Source organism: Diadema setosum, chromosome 5 (assembly GCF_964275005.1).
Source record: "Diadema setosum chromosome 5, eeDiaSeto1, whole genome shotgun sequence".
NCBI classification, from domain to species: Eukaryota; Metazoa; Echinodermata; class Echinoidea; order Diadematoida; family Diadematidae; genus Diadema; species Diadema setosum.
The window spans coordinates 13,275,864-13,294,072 of NC_092689.1; the positions used below are offsets into that span (position 1 = coordinate 13,275,864).

The following is an 18,209-nucleotide window of genomic DNA, read 5'->3' on the forward strand; positions in this document are numbered from 1 at the left end:
AAAAATTGATGCGAAGGTCTGATATGGTAATAGTATAACTAATCTCCAGAAAAAAAAAAAAAACACAAAAAAAACACAAAAAAAAAACAATTATGTTCTGTTGAAAATTTTGTTCCCAGGGTTTTGTTCAACTGTGGTACGTATGTAAGCTAATAACTTTACTCGGGAATTAAATGACATTTTTTTTTCTATTTCTAATTAACCATCATGATAATGTTTAGTTACTGCTGATTTGCTTTCAGTGTGATAAAAGCATAATGGCATACCAAACTCTCTCTTAAATTTTAACAAGAAAGCGTAGATATCTATGTCATATTTTTAGAACTTGCAAATAATCGAATGATTTTTGTAATGCTGTTATCTTTGAGAAACAGATGTACACACATTTTTCCCTATAAACCTTTCAGAAGATGTAAATCAGTCTCTGCATCTACATTTCTGTCATGTCTTTCTCAAAGTTATTCTACTGAGAGAATGTTTGCAACTCTGACAAGTCTGAGGTGTGTGTGTGTGTGTTTTGTGTGTTTTTGTACTTGCTTGGTTGTGTGTGTGCGTGTGTGTGTGTGGTCAAGTTACACCTAAAAACATTAAAACCTGGATTCATGATTACCTCATAAAGCATTGTTATTATTGTTGTTGTTCAAAGAATTGAGGCATATTATCATTAGAAGTTTTAACCTCACGGATACAGTTCATGCTATCAACCAAACATTAACAAATTATAACGATAAAAAAGTACACAATATCATTCTTTCTGTTCAAATCCTTTCATCTCAATGGAAATCGTTAAATAAATCAAAGAAAAGATAGAAATTAAAATAGGAGTCTCAATATTAACACATTAAATGCGTGTATGTCTCTTTGAAACGATGTGCATGTACAGATGTCTATACAATTTCTTAATACCCATTTTATTTTATTTTTTTGCCAGTTCTCAAACAGTCCATTTTACAGACTTTACCCAAACTCGTACTTTAGTTGTCGATATTAATCCAAATCCATGTTTTTGTTAAAACAACATGAATGATAAACCAAATATAATTATGTTCACAATGAAAAATCTTACATCAAGGGATAAAAAACATACACTTAAAGATAATAAAAAAGAATGGACATCTCAATAAACTATAAACTGTATATGCAAATGAAGTAAAACAAAAATGAAAGGTAATTGGTAGATAACAACTAATTACATTTTAGCACATACTCGGTAAGTTTTCAGGAAAAAAAACCAAACATGAATGTTCTCTTGCATCAATAATTTTGCAAGCTACTGTGTTTTACTATTCTTAATATATATTTAAACACATATAACGGGACTTTTATTATCCAGTTAACAAAATTGTCAAATAAACAAATGAGAGATTGTTGCCATTGAGTCGGGATACGTCATTCTGCCTAATTACATTGATAAAAGGGATAAGGCGCAGATATTTGTAAGTCGAGATACGTTCTTTTGGCATACTGAAGTGGCTTCGCGGGAGAATGCTTACGCGCCGTAAGTCAAGATACGTTCTTTTGCCTAATTGATATGTTGCCGCGTGAGGATTCCTCGCACAACCTAAGTAAGGATACGCTCTTTTGGCAAACTAGAATTACTCATCAGCACAGTGCTGTGATTCGCTAAAATGCGGTATCTATTCTAAACATGGCAATTACTCTAAAACGGGAAGTCCTATTTTACTGAAATTTTATCGAGATATTCTTTATTAATGCCTAAGAAACTTCGCTGCTTCAAAAGTGTTTTACTCCTTTGACGGAAAAATGGGAACCAATTGAATTTTCAAACTCGTTTTTCTCAGAACATGATATTCTGAGTTACGCTGTTTTGCCTTATTACGGCCGAGCAGCTGCTACTAGATCGAGCTAGAGTGTGGTACGTATGGATACCCGACAACTCCCCACCGCGGCCGCGCTGGGCGGCCTCGGTCGGCTCGCGTGCCGACTGTACGCGTTACAATCTGTACGTACTACGCAAAGTTCAGCAGTGCTTTCAGCGGTCCGAGCCGCGTATATATGGTCATGGTAGCACAACTCTGATCGACGGAATCGGGAAGCTTGTAAGTCGAACAGAGCTGTTTCCATTTTCAATCCATAGATCTGTTTCGTGACATGCAGTTCATTATCTGTTCATCAACATGGTAAAGTCGAGTGCTAAGGTACCAAGGGCCTATAGGCCCCATTCGGGGTTTACTAGTCTGCTGGACTAGGTGTTAAAAAGAACAACAACAAAACAAATCAATATGACACACATTTCACCTTTAGGTCTAATAGCAACTAAAACAATCTGAGTGTCTCTGTTAAAATCTAGATTAGATCTAGTCATTACTAACATTTTTTTTTTTATTTTTGGTTACAAAATACAAGGTCACGAAAGTATTATCAAACAAGTATTCATCACTTTTACCATTCAGATATTAATTTCAGGCAAGGTACATCTCCATAGCTTACAACACACACCTTACCAACCACTGCAACAACCAACACATGCAATCTACAACCAACGTCATTGTATTAAGATTTCTTTTTTTCCTTTGGAGGACCGTCAGACTAATGCCAAAACTCCCATTTCCTTATAATTATTCTTCTTCCTCCATTATCACTTTCTGCACACGGTTACACCAAGTGGGTAAAACAAATGAACAAACAAGCATGTCAATATGGAATTTTCCACGCTGGCGTCCACATAATATCATTATGGCTGAGTAAGGGAATTATTAACAAAAACACACATGGACTTTCCTTCCTGAATATTTTCCACCATTTCACTGCAATTGTGACACGTTTTTTGTTTGTTTGTTTGTTTAAAAAAAAGAAAAGAAAATGGGATTTCAAGTGAACCGCATGAGATTCATGCATCCTAGCAGGGTATATCCCTGCATTGGTTCCTGACCAGATTTTTTTTTTTTTTTTTTTTGGGGGGGGGGGTCTTACGATGATTCTGTCGCAAGGAGGCTCTGCTAGCACTATAACGAGCACATGAACCCCCCATTTTTACAATTGTTCTGCATGAAGTATCCCTTCTTCTACAATTTGACAAAGTTTCGTAAAAATGGCATGGGATTTGAATGTGCAGCATGACATTCATGAACCCCACCTAATTAGGGCACCCACGACAGGTTTTTAACGAGATTTTGGGGTCCTAGGGTGATTTCTATCATCTATGGATGCTGCCAGCACAAAAGCTAGGACATGAACCCCCTCTTTTTATTGTTTTTCTGGAATTAGTAAGCCTTCTTCTATAATTTGGCAAAGTTTCGTGAAACTGACTTGGGTTTTGGATGAACAGCATAAGTTTTATGAACCTTGTCCTCTTGCTCACCCCTAACAGAAAACGTCGATGAGAAGGATTTGAGATATTTCGGTGTTTTCTGCCGCGTGAGGGCGCTGCTCGCTCAAGAATGAGAGTGTAAACCCTACCTTTAAAACCTTTTCCTCATTTTGGAAACCTTTTTCTGCAATTCTTGTAAATTTGGAGAAAATAGCATCAATTTTGAAAGAATTATAGGGATTTAAGTTTGTCATTGCAGATTTTGTTGCCATTCATGGTCTTGATCCTGTAACGCTATTATTTTGGTACAGGACGGCAGATTAGTCATATTCTTCAAAGTCCCGTAGAAGAAAAACAAGCACATGAACCTATGGTTTTATTTACATATTTGGGCTTCGGATGGGTCAAAGTTACGGTATGGAAAGTTTGAAGAAAATGACATGGACTTCACTTTAACTGATGAACGTCCTAAATGTCCGAAATAGACAAAATGGCAATTATAGACAAAGTTGATATTAGACGAATTGGAATTACACGAACCGAATATCAAGACGAATAGGTGATTAGACAATGTTGTATATAGACCATGGCAATAGACCAAATGGATATTAGACGAAATGGGCATAGCCTATCTGGTAATTAGTCATAAGGCTAAGTGGCAATTGGACTAAATGGTTTCTAGACGATTGGTTGTAGATGAAACAGGATTAGACCAAGTGGGTTGACGAAGTGGGAGTAGACCAAGTGATAGATCATCATCATAATAGACGCTCTAAGATAAAATTTACATCACAGGACGTCCTCTGGAGTACACTGGAGGCTGTTGTCTGTTACGACGTGGTACTAGTCTTGAATTCTTTGCCCTCCTCCAATCTCGATTTCTGAGTAAATGCTTTTAATATAATGCTACCTCAGTCCATCTCTTCTGGCAAGAGATCAAAATTTAATTCATCTAATAGTTAAATTAAAATTTTAAGACCTGAATTAGTAAGCAAGAGCAGTGTTAAAACAGAAGAGGCCATCTCCCTTTTTTTTTCTGAGGGGGGGGGGAGGGAGGGGAGATCAAACCAGTATCATAATATCGGATTAAATCTTGAAACTTTTAGACTTGAACTAAGAGTTGAGTGGCTTTGCTACAACACATAAGAGGACACCCCTTTATTTTTGGATAAAATCATTATCATGATAATTTACATTACGGTTTTGAAACTTTTTAGACTTGAAGTAAAGATCTGAGTGGTTTTGCTACTAACATACACTGCAAATAAATGTGGGCTATTTTTCTGCTTCCAATGCTGATTTCCGTCAAAGTGTAGTTTTAAACATTAACAGCACTACATTTTGTGACCTATTTAGGTGAAACTCACCCACACAAAAATTATGGAGCTTTTAAAATATCAACATAATGACAAAACGGTTCCTGACTTGTATCTGAAATACCTTTGGAATGTTAGGAATATTATTATGCCATCATACATGATAGTTTAAAAAAAAAAAGGAAAGAAAGAAAAAAGAAACATAGGCCGTAATGCTGGTCATAAGGCGGTTCAGACTTTGCCGAAAATAAGGGTTTTAAACATGAAATTTTGTAACGCCGAAAACCCAACTTCTTGTGCGTAAACACACACGCCAACACAAACACCCTCACGCACACACACATACAATAAAATCTCTGAGTCGGACTTTCTTGATCTGTTTTTAAAACCTGCAGACCTACTAGTAATAATTTGCCTCGCAATGTAGGCGCGTTTATACGCACAAAAAGTCAACGGCTTTGAAAATGATTTTTTTTTTCTTTCCGAAAACTGATAGTGCTTTTGATAGGACACACACACACACAGAATCATTATTAATCTTTTTATCCATCACTCTATCTATCGTGATCCGCATCGAGATGAAAATATCAGTCCATCTTGATCTTGTCTCGCACACGACGAAAGACTTTAATAAGTTTTTAATCCCGTGTTGCAATTTGCCGTACTAGGTCCAAGGTGTGGGTGCCCCTGGTCATACTTCTGCCATTATTTAACCGACTTCTTTAACCGCTTCGCTTGTAGGCGAGTGAGAATTATATTTTTTTTCATGTGTGAACGGCTGCAAGTAAAATTGATTTTGCACATCGCGATCAAAAAACAAATAAGTATTGTGTGTGAAAAGGTGTGCCAGGCATTCACGCGTACCGAGATTGCAAAATAGGAAAACAATTTGTGATCAAGCAAACTCAAATAAAGTTTGTAATTAAGCAAATTTGCCGTGTGAATGGATACTGGAATTTCGGAGGGTGATATGAAACTTAATTGCAATTAAATGCATAATAAAAATTACCATTTGCAGATAAAACAAAAACCCAGCATTAGTCCTTTCAAATAGTTCTGAAATGTGAGTTAAGGATAGAAACAACCTCTGTGAAAATTTGAATCAGTACAATCGATGTTAAGTATTGTTAAATACACAAAATGTGAACAATACTTATGATAAAACTATTTCCAGATTAAACCGTTTACAGTTACGGTTTGTTGAGAACTATAATAATATCTCTTTATATTTTAGACTCTATTGCAAAAATTACAAACCTACACATAATAAATGAAATTTAATGTGATATTTGGAACATTTTATAATCACTGCTCCCAAACTTAAACAGCACCTTTACGTTTGAAATCATGGTCCGGAGATGTTTTTCAATCACGTTTCGCCAGAATTAAGCAACGAACATGATTGACCTCCAATCAATTTTTTTTTTTTGAGGGGGGGGGGGGGGCTTTTTGAGTCCCTATATTCCTCCAATTGTATTGTTCCTAAGAAGATGTCGAAGCCGTTTCTCTATTCCTATCTGGCTTAGATGTTCCAACAATTTCAGAGACTCAAAAAGGAATCTTAAATGGCCCAATTACAAAATCTGAATTGTGGTCTACCTTTAAGACAATGCCTTCAAACAAGACTCCAGGGTTGGATGGCCTCCCAAGTGAATTTTATGTGATATTTTTCAATGATATTGTTGATATTCCGATAAATTCATATAATTTTTCTTTCACTAATGGTTTATTAGGCCAGACACAAAGAAATGGAGTAATAACATTCATGAATTTGAATAACATTGTTTTTGAAAGAAGGGAAAGACCCTATAGAAATCAAAAGTTATAGGCCAATTTCCTTGTTAAATGTGGTTTACAAATTAATTGCTAAAGTACTGAGTCAACGCTTAAAAAGGGTTATTAATGCTCGAATTCATGCAGATCAACAGGGATTCTTGAGTGGTCGTAATATTAGTGCAAATATTCGGACCATTATTGACCTCATTGAGTACTCTGATTTTGTGGATAAGCCTGGTTCAATAGTTTTATTAGATTTTGAAAAGGCCTTTGATTGGATTGAACACGACTACTTTATGATTATGTAAGTCATTAGAGCAATTTTATTTATTATATCAAAACTTTTTATAATAGAAGATCTAGCTTTGTCATTAACGATGGATTATTGTCAAAGTCATTTTCCATGAACCGGGTTATATTTCAGGGTTGCCAGTATCACCTTATTTGTTTATCTTGGCAATTGAAATGTTGGCTAGTGCTTTTAGGGACAGTCCAGTCATCAGAGGTATTAAGGTGGGGGATGTGGAGAAAAAAAAATCTCCTTGTTTGCTGATACTTGTTTGCTGTTATGGAAAAAAAGAAACTCCCAATGTGTGTTTAATAAATTGAAAAACTGTCAAATGATTGAAACTCTGAAGATTTGGTATGAATATAGACATTAATATTAAAAGAAATGAATTTAACAAAGTTTCATAATAATTATTATGCAAGATTCCATTTAGTATAATAAGCATGTGAGTTAAAGACATACAACATATTTTACTATCATGCTTGGTATGAAAGAGGTATTTGATATGTTTCTCACTTGTATAGGGGTTCCAATTTTGTGAAGACTTTTGAAGATATAGTATTAGAATATGACATCATTATAAAGGACCGTCGCAAGTACGATTCCCTGATGAATGGTTTAGTTTTGGATTGGTTTACAGATCAGCATGACGTCAATGAAAATATCTTTGATAAAATTGTTTTTGAGTTGGTTAGAAAACCCAAGGTACGTAACATGCATATTCTTTATTACGAAATAAAGACTATTTCTCTCAAAACGAGGTTAAAAACAAGTGGGAAAAATGTCTTGGTTAGCCTGACTCCGATCGGGTAAGTTCTGAGATGCGAACCTTTTTGATTAATATTTTGCATTTTCGTAGTTACCCAACGAATATCTTGTTATCACAGCGTTATTCCACACATTTCTAAGGCACGCGTGTACATTTTGGAGCGAAATTTGACAATATATTTTGCAGGCGTACCAGAACTTTGCTTTGCCTTTAATCTGTAATAGCTTTTGAAAGGATAATACTACAGCTCGTATTAGTCAAAGCATGCCCAATTTCAGCCCTAAGCCCTTTCAAGCCCTTCATCGTTGTTGCTTTTTGTCTTATTCATAGCACAGATCATGGCTTGGTGAGATTAAGCGCTTGAATAGACCATGTACTTCAAATCCTCTTTTGCCAGTTCACACTTGTCAAGAGGGTGTGCTTTCTTTCCAGCAGTATTCAGATAGGCTTAAAGAGTATATTTGAATTGAGTTGTATATCATTTTAAAGCTTAAAGTCTGCTCTTTCTGAATCTGCCTTCAACTAAAAGTCCATGTCCGGCGACTTTTTTTTTTTTTTTTTTTTTTTGGTGGGGGGGGGGGGTGCGTTGTGGTGCAGGGTCACAGACACACAGACACAAACACACATACACAGACAAATACAGATTAAAGGCAAAACATAGTTCTGGTACGCCTGCAAAAATTGTCAAATTTCGCTCCAAAATGTACACGCATGCCTAAGAAATTTGTGGAATAACGCTGCAATAACAAGATATTCGTTGGGTAACGACGAAAATGCCAAGTATTTTTAATCAACCAAAAAGGTTCGCATCTCAGAACTTACCCGATCTAAAGTCAGGCCAAAATGTACACGCATGCCTAAGAAATGTGTGGAATAACGCTGAAATAACAAGATATTCGTTGGGTAACGACGAAAATGCAAAATATTAACCAAAAAGGTTCGCATCTCAGAACTTACCCGATCTCAAGTCAGGCTAACCAAGACATTCTTCCCACTTATAGTCTTTATTTCGAAACAAAGAGTATGTATGTTTACGTACCTTGGGTTTTCTAACCAACTCAAAAACAATTTTATCAAAGATATTTTAGGGCGATGAGTTGGCTCAGTCAATAGCGCATCTGCCTCACGATCACGCGGATCGGGTTCGAACCCGAGTCTGAACTGAGCAATGCTGTGTGTAAACATACCGCCCCCTCAAGCAAGAGGCAAAACATTCTGTCCCTCGAATAGGACATAAAAATAATGGAAGGTCCCGTATATGAGAGAGTAACAACTAATGCACGTAAAAGATCCCGCTTCATTCATTCATCGCAATTGCTTTTTTTTTTTTGAACAATTTCCCTCTAAATTTCTGGCGCAATTCAACACACTGGATAGTTGTTGTTTTTTTTTAAACTAAAAATTAAAAGTATGAAATCTGCCAAACATCTGTCCGCAGTTTTACTTTTTATCAAAAAAGTTTAATGAGTAGGATATCAGATTGTAAGAATGAACAACATAAACTCACCATATGTCGTGGTAATCGCCGATGCCAGGAGGCAAAATACGGCTATTGCTCTAATCATCATCTCGCCAATGGTGATGTTGCCGACACGCCCAAGTGTCAGAGAAAAAGATGCTGATAGTGTTTGTCAGAGAAAGCTTCTTGTCATGAGACCCTCACAACTTCGATGTTTCGGAAGTGTGTGCCGTGTCGGCACAAGCGGCCAGCTTCTTATTTTGTTGGCACAAGTACGACAACCAGGATCTGCGCTGTCCTTGAGCTGGAGACACAATGTCCTACACAGCTCTCATCCGCATGTGCTCGAATCCAATTTGTTTACTCTCTCACATTTACTTCAGGACTCAAGACAATCAACATGGCATTGGAAGTCGGCATAAAATTGATCAGTAACAAAAGAGAAGTGTAACTCATGGAAACGAGATACGGTTTCGTTACTTGCAGGTATAGTTCTATACCTAAAAGTGGCAATACTTAAAGGAGAAATCCGTACCAGTAGAAAGTTAGAATGAAATGGAAAACTTTTGTTTTATGAGAGCAACCCTGAAAAATGATAAAAATCCAATAACAATTAGGGAAGTTATGAAATTATGAAGTTTTGCTAACTTTCACTAAGCAATCCTTGAACAGTCGGAATGATTATGCAAATGAGTGAATAAATGCCGTCATGCCTTACAACTTCCTTCGATTTGTACACAGGTACTCGATATTTCCCGCGCTTCTTTTTTCTATTCTTTTCTTAAAATGTCATTGTGACCTAGTCTCATATAGTAATTTACCACACTTATCACTATATTGAATGAATTCAGACAGAATTATCATTATGTAGGCTTAATACACCATTTCACCCCCGCCCGTGTCATTTTTTTTCTATATCATTTTTTTTGTACACGATCGATTTGAAATTGAATCATCGGCTTATTTTTCTATTGATGTTCTTTACCACAAGGCTCCACATTCTACATGCTTCGTCCCTCCATATTTCATTTCCATGACTTCAGTTTTCATGACAATGTAAAGACTAAGGTTCAAAAAAAGGTTCTCAAAAAGTTGTGAACCGATTTGAATGCGGTTGCTCCTGATATTACCTGTGTCGAGGAAAAGTTCAAATATGATTTTCAAATTACCTTTCATTTTCTTGGCCACATTTTCATGAAACTTTTCTTATTCTGTATCGTCTACTTACAACGGCAACTAAACATGTAGAATTGAGGATTCCCGTAGTAAGTAAGTTTGATAACATTAAAACACGCTGTTCATAATGAACATCTTCTCTGCCAAGGCTTTCCGCTGTTTGATGTTAACACATTGCACATGGGGATTTCGATTGTATGTTGAATATGTCCAAAAAAGTATACATACCAAAAATTGGACTCTCAATGCTTTTGATCAGTGTTCAACAGGCTAAAATAAAATCGTGGGCTTAATTTGCATTACTAATGGATTAAAAATAGACATTGAAAAAAAAAAAAGATTACGACGGGGGTGTGGCGAGTGCCGAATATCGTTGCGATCGCGCCCTGATGGCCGATATCGGGGGGGGGGGGGGAATCCGCCTCCCCGGATTTATCATGGCCAACAAAGCCTGGCCTAATTAGGATTAATACAGTAGATATTTTAGAATACTTCAATGAAAGTTAACTTTGCACTAAAATGGCTTCAAACAAGCAATCTAATACAATTTTTGCCAATATGAAAATATAAACACTGTTATTGTCTATTCTACTCATTATCGGGTAATTCAGATTCAACAAATTCAGTCAATTCAACTAATTTTTATCACATGATCTTTACATGTTATATTTGTATACATAAATGTCAGCATTCATAGATGTCATAAATGCCTGATTACGTAAATACAGTAGACATTTTAGAATACTTCAATGAGAAGTAACTTTGCACCAAAATTGCTTCAAACAAGCAATCTAATAGAATTTTTGCCAGTATGAAAATATGGGGTAAACACTGTTATTGTGTTTTGTAATCATTATCAGGCCATTCAAGTTCCAACAAATTCAGTTAATTCAATGAATATTTATTACATGACCTTTAGATGTTATGTTAGTACAACGTGTATGCATAAATGTCAGTCCCGCGTTACATTATGTTACACCGCCATAATTTTAGATTTCATCTTACAGTAGGAAAAACGTGTTTTACGTATGAAGAAAACAGAGTTTAACAGAATGTAATCATAATACGCAAATCGCAACTATTTAAAGTTTTATGAAGGAAATGTTGATGGAAATAAAAGGAAGTACTGAAGAAAAAAAACTGGCCTGGAGAATTTGGTCCCTTCAGTCTTTCGGTGTTTTATTTTCTCAGTCTCTATGATAAGTATTTGACAAATGTATGCTGATATCAATTCAATAACAATCATTACTCAATAGACTAATCACTAAGATGATCATGAAAGTCATAATGTATGGTAACAAGGTTTATTGATGATTTCATCGTCATTCTTTTATGTTTATTCAGAGGGCACTTTTTCCATCGTGATTCAAAATGAAACACGTAGAGGCGAAACACATGAAATATTAGGTCTTTAGACAAAATAAGGGGACAAAAATAAATTGATTTTTTTTTGTTTCTTTTTGTGGAGGGAGCACCATATTACTTTTTCGGCCAACAAAATTTCAAAATCATACACTTTTTTTTTTTACTTTTTTTTTTGTGGGCCCAAAAGGGCCACCGGAGGGGGAAGACACTACTGTGGAGCACTGAGATGAACTTCTATTCACAGCACCGTTTGGAAGGTTGTACGGGGTTTTTTTTCCCTTGCTGTTTCGTATCTTTCTTTTTTCTTTCTTTTTTTTTATACATATTTTCATTTTTAATTTATCCATGTCCTTGCAAACGTGTACATGATCTCCAAACACTTTACAGACTGAAGTGTCTATACGATTTCCCAGACAGATATTTTTTTCTCATTGACGTCGATGTTCTGCACTCCAGTTAGCCAAATAGTCGCCTACAAGGATCGTAGATAACATGATGTCTTTAAAAAGGTTTATACAGACTTCCGTAAAGTGAGAGGGATGTTCTACACTCTAGCTAGCCAAATAGTCGCCTACAAGGATCCAATACACTGTAGATAACATTTATTCAAATCCATGAAATTCTTCCGTCGGGATGTTTTCATTGCAACTGATTGATCAGGAGGTCGTAGGTTCGAATCCTGCTCGAGTATGTACGCCCATGATTTTTTTATCATGACTACTACTAAAACACTGATCAATTCAATGCTTATTTACGTCGATGTAGGGCAATTTGTCAATCAGTTGCAATAGATAACATTTGTTTTTAATTTTGAATACCCGCAAAACACTGAGTTACTTCAACCTTTCACGCGTAGTTCTTTCTGCACAAACAAGATGATTTGATTTGATTTCATTTAATTTGATTTCTGAATATTCACAAAGTAAATATAACGTAAAAACATTTTTCCAAAATTAATTGTAGACTGGAAAAATATGAATATAATAATGATCATGTACCATTCATACCAAACATACGTGAATTGTAATCATACGCGAACAAAGTCAGAATTAATGGAAAATCGTTAATCATTCAATTAAATTATTGGAACAAAAGGCAGGAGACCGCCATCTTATGCAGTAGATTGATTTTGATCACCGCCTTAAAGATATACATGGTTTATCGTTACAACATGGTTTATCGTTACAAATTATTTTATTACGAGGTGGGCGCATGGTGGGGTGAATAGAAAATGCATCAGTGGGAGGGTGGGTTAGGGTGCGTGTATAACGCATTTGCAGTGTAATCAATCTATTGTATTGTTGTTTTTTTTAATTCTGTGTGGATTTCATTATGAATCTTATGTTTGCGAACATGTATGAGTGGATTTGCACATAATGTGTGAATGCGTGTGTGTGTGCGCGCATATCAATGTATGTACACAAGTCGTGTAACATTTTGACGAAGAGAAAAAGCTGTCTATATCTTTGCTGTCTACATCTCTGTGCTTTTCATTAGGCACTAGACTCTTGCTGGAAAAATTTAAGTTTTCGGTACAAAATTGATTTTTAAATAAATTTCAGATCAACCTGATATAAAACAACATTAATCAAAAACTGTTATCTTATACTGTTTTCCGGCAGTGACACTACCACCAGGCTATCCCTGGTCGCCGGCAGTGACACGATGAACTTGGAACAAATACCAAATTCCTACATTGTTACGTTAAGTTATCCAAGGCGGACAAGGGATTAATGAAAGCAACAGAATATTATTCAGCAGGGTGAAAGTCGAGGTGTGAATTGTCTTGTTTTCATCGACTCGGGGATGAGAGAATGGAGTCCATTTGTTTATTTTATATCACATAAACCTACTTGCCAAGTACACTATTAGAAAATTTGACTATGCAGTATCCACAAAAAAAGGAGAATTTCTTCTTTTTTTCAAAATGTTAAGACTATTTCGGTCTCAATTCGATCATCACTGATGATCTTCAATAGATAACCTTGAAGTACTTCAGCAATGTAGTACCGTGAGTATTTTGGCTTCAAACAAGACTTTCTGTTATCTTTATCCTTATCTATTTTATATTCTCTTATTAGGGGGTTCTGCATGGGGTCCCTCTGAGGAATATACATTGTCTCCCTTGTGAAAATGCCTGCCAAGTTTGCTGCCAAGTTTGATCATATGATTCAAAGAAGAAGAAGGAAAACATAGGTTCTATTCCCCCCCCCCCCCACACAAGGCCCATCTGTCAGCTCTTGGCCCTGAGTAGCCTGGCTGACGATAGATTAGGTCCTGTTAATAGCTTATATGAACTACACAAAGAAGGGCGGCTTTACACAAGTGCATACCGTGAAATAAATTATTTATTAAGGACGAGCTCGGTGCTTTCCGGCTCGTCGAAATATAAAAATCAACTGGTACAAAAAAAAAAAAAAAAATCAATGTATACGTATACAAGGTAGTAACAATATCGCAGCAAGAAAATATTATCATACTAATTCAATGCTGTGGCAGACATAAACGTAGACGTGGCGTTTACTGGTTATGTAGCACCTGGGGAAAGGATGAGCAGTTAGAGTTACTGAGTCCTTCAGTCCACTCTCGTGATGCTCACAACATCTAGGTGTCCCAGGGTCATACGCGCTAATGAACGACGGACGCGTCACCCTGACGAATGACGAACAACGCCGGCCGATGCCGAATGATGACGAATTGTATCGAGTGGCGGATTGTGCGTGACAAGTGGCGTATGATGTGTGCTGAGTGATGTGAGCGTCGCGTGCTGAATAGCACCTCCGGAACGATGCCTGCTGGATGTCACGTTATAAGCGATGCGGGCGGGAGATTACATCATGAGCCCAGCTCATCCCTGAAGTAAATAAAATTTCGGGTTATCGAAATGGGGGAGTAATTCTATCATTCCTACCTTTAAACTCCATTCTGCCACGTTCGTCTTGTCAACGAAAGGTATGTATATGTATAATCTGGTCAAATACATAACTATTGTAACAAATCGCCCCTTAATTATATGTATTGTATCTTCTGTACAATGCAATTTCACAAACCAATAAATACTGTGTTGGATTAATAATTTCCTGTCATCAAACCGCCTCTTACTTTTATCATTCTTACTCAGAAGTAATACATGTGCGTGTATACACCTCGATAGCACTGAATCATACAAATGTCATACTTCTCAAACATCGGAGTGAGTGCTTATAAACATAACCAATAGCTCACTTTGATATGCATTTCTTGCGCCTCACTTTAACTCAAAAGAACCTCATGGATGATTTTGATGCAATACACACAGCATAGCCTCATTCTCAGACCATAATAAATTTCTCCTTACGTAACGACCATCATATCAATACGGAAACTTCAAATTCTGTATGAACATTATTTATTATGTGAGATAATTGTTTCTACTTTCAAAGGATTACAACTATTCACGCTTTCCAAAAGGGGTACTCTTTCCCCAAATAATGTCAGTAATTAAGATTTTCATCCACTTTGACATTGGATATACAAAAACTACATAACAAAATACAAATAACATGACAACTTACAGTCCATGAAGGGGTGCGTCAAGCTGGGGGAAATGGGGCTTCTCTTGGCCTGTGCTGCCAAAAGTTGCGCTGAATGTGGGGTTTCTTCCTGGCCTGTGCCGCCAGAAGTCACGCTGCCTGCAGTGCTCTGGTTTTGCCAGCCATGCTAAAACCAACTTGCAAATTAGGGCGTGCCTAAAAGCCCGGTCCCACTGCACTTACGGATGCAAAGAGGATGTAAAGCGTACAAAAAATCTTGCCATCCGTTGGAAAACGCTACGAATCCGCTGTGTACCCATCGCATACGTGTTTCATCCGCTCTATCCATCGAGCATCCGTCCACTGTGATTTCATCCGCGCAAAAAGTTTTAAGCTGCTTAAAACTTTTAGAACGGATGAACTTTCCGCTGTGTACGATGTAAATCCGCGACATACGAGCAACAAACGTTATATGTCCGTGCGGCATCCCTTAAACGTCCGCTGCATCCTCTCTGCATCCTCTGGGCATCCTCGCAACTCACATCCGCTGCAGCTAAAAACGGAAAGAGGGAGGAAAGATATGGTACGTGGAACGTCTTTACATCGTTAATAGCACGTTAATAGAAAGGATGTAAGCGTATGCATCTCGTATATAAAGCATTTCGAAAGCATCCCCTCTGCATCCGCTCTGCATCCGCTCTGCATCCACTCTGCATCCGCTTTTTCTGCTATGCGTCCGTTTCGCAATTATCTCCGGTAACCCCTTCGGAGCTGTCATCCCCTTCCATCCGCTTTCATCCGCTAGGCTTCCGATGAACATCCGTTTAACATCCCCGCTACATACTACCCACGTCCGTTCTATTTCCGTTCTGTTACCGCCAATTTTCTCCAATTTTGTCAATTTCTGGAGCGGATGAAAGCTCGTCCGCTGTGTCCTTTCTGCATACGCTTTGTGTCCGTCGGCCAGTGGGACCGGGCCTTAAGCCTCAGCCTCAGTGCCTCCAATTCCCTATAGCTACACACACATAGGAGCCTGGGTTGCAGCTCCTCAGCCTCACATCCTTCTGCAAGAAGCTCTGGGTGTCATCTGTTCACTCTCACACTTTCTCTCTCATATCTGGGCACTCTTATACTCACTTGCATACACAAACACAAAAGATTTTGCATCCTACACAATTAATAAAAATAATAATGAATGTTTATGAGTGCAATGGACAGAATATTTCATGAGGTGAAAGATGAAATGATCTTGAATGGATCAAACATTTCATCTTTCACCGAATGAATTATTCTGTTCATTGCACAAATGATAAACGTTTATTATTTGTTTTATATAACGCCTAAAATATATCCTTGTCATTTGATGTTTTATCAATTTAGAAACAACAGAAAATCTGCGATCGCGAGAGTGCTCACTGAGCGCTTTACGCTAGCTCGCTGTCGCACACACGCAGTGCAAACACAAACGTTTAACACGCGTAGTGTGGCGGGCTCTCAGCGAGCGTGCAATGAAGCAAATCGTGTGGATCAAAAATTGCACGGTAAATGGAACCACAATTGCACGGATAATGACGTCATAGTGAAATGGGTCGAATGATCAATGTCAAACAACCAATCAAATGACAAGGATCTCTTCAGTGTTTATATAATATATATATATATATATATATATATATATATATATAAGTCACTTCTAATTCTAAAGAAAAAAATATAAAGATTCCTTAATTTGGCGCCTTGTCTCCCCTTGGCCTTCCGGGCATTGTTCCCCTGCACCTGCCCCTCCCACCCTCCCCCCCCCAAAAAAAAAAAAAAATTACCTGGGGAATTGTGTCCATTGGTACAAATATATTTGCTTCACTCTAGCGATGACGTCCGTCCCAGGGCAGCTGTCAAGTTTGTTAAAAACCTACCCTTATGGAACAGTCATAGTTTTGCCACAGAGTAAAATACACTGTGATTCACAGTGTGAAACACAGTGAGTTTTGTCACACTGTAGTTACCTGGTGTTTTATTATCACACTGTGGAAAATCACAAGGTGGATACTGTGGTATCGGGTGCCTTTACCACAATTCTGAAAATGCCACAGTGTGTCACGTACATTCACATAATCCCCAACAGTCTACCCAAAGAAATATCACACTGCAGACTGTGGTAGTTAACACAGTATGTCAAACTGAAGCATCCCATACTGTGTTATCTGCCACAATCTCTCACGCTATGTTATCTACCACAGTTTCACACTGTGTTATCTATCACAGCTTTTCACACTGTGTTATCAACCACAGTCTGAAAAAACAAATCTTGGACAATCAATATCCATAATATATCCCAGAATTTACCTGATAGACGAGTGATGGATTTCAGAACAAACATGGCCCTACGTAATAATCTGTCCTACTCCTTGTAGCCTCAAACAACAGTCTCATGTCCTATATACCTACAATACCATTCTATTCTTATATAAATCTATATAGACATCCTATTCCTAGATAGTCATCGGTTGGATCAATACATAATTATAATTATAAAGGTCATTTATTTGTAATGCATTAAGGCACGGCTGCTAACTAGACAATACTGTATCATTAAGATGTGAAATTACCTGTTCATAATAAAAAAAAAAATATGACATTGGGTGTAACTAACATTATTAGATAATTTCTAATAAAGTTTAAAGTAAACCGCATCATAAAGACATTGAATTTAAGTCTTTTATGTGTTTTCTAAAATTTAGATGGGCTTTTACGAATGTCATGACCTATGTGAAAATTCGTGCCTGAGGAGTACCACAGGAGTGCCACAGATATACCACATGAAGTATCAGCACTCCCACCTAATAGGTGATACTGTCGAAGTTTAGGAAGTACTGCTTTATAAATCAATTGCTATTATTCACAATATAACTTAACTATCAATTAAATTCTGGAATATGTGTTTTGTTTTGTTTTGTCTTTTTTTACTCCAGTTGGGTACTGTGTGGTACTAGTACTCCTATGTGGTGCTGCTGTGTGGTGTTGCCCTGAGATAGTCCTGTGTTACAGTATGTCAAGAAAAAAAAATACAATATAGTGTGGTATACTTATGTGATATTTTTCTATTGTATTTTGTGAGGTTTCGCGTTGTGGTATTACTGTGTGATATTACTATGTGGTACTGCCATGCGATATACTATGTGGTTTTGCTGTGTGGTACTTCTGTGCGGTATTGCTGTTTGGTGTTGTCCTGGGGTAGTCCCAAAATACCACAGGAATATCCTGTGGTATTTTCGTGTG

General features: G+C 37.1%; 1 pseudogene; it reads right to left on the reverse strand.

Moving 5' to 3' along the window:
* Window positions 1-18,209, reverse strand: part of LOC140228525 (uncharacterized) — a 333,922-nt pseudogene that overhangs the window by 169,292 nt on the left and 146,421 nt on the right.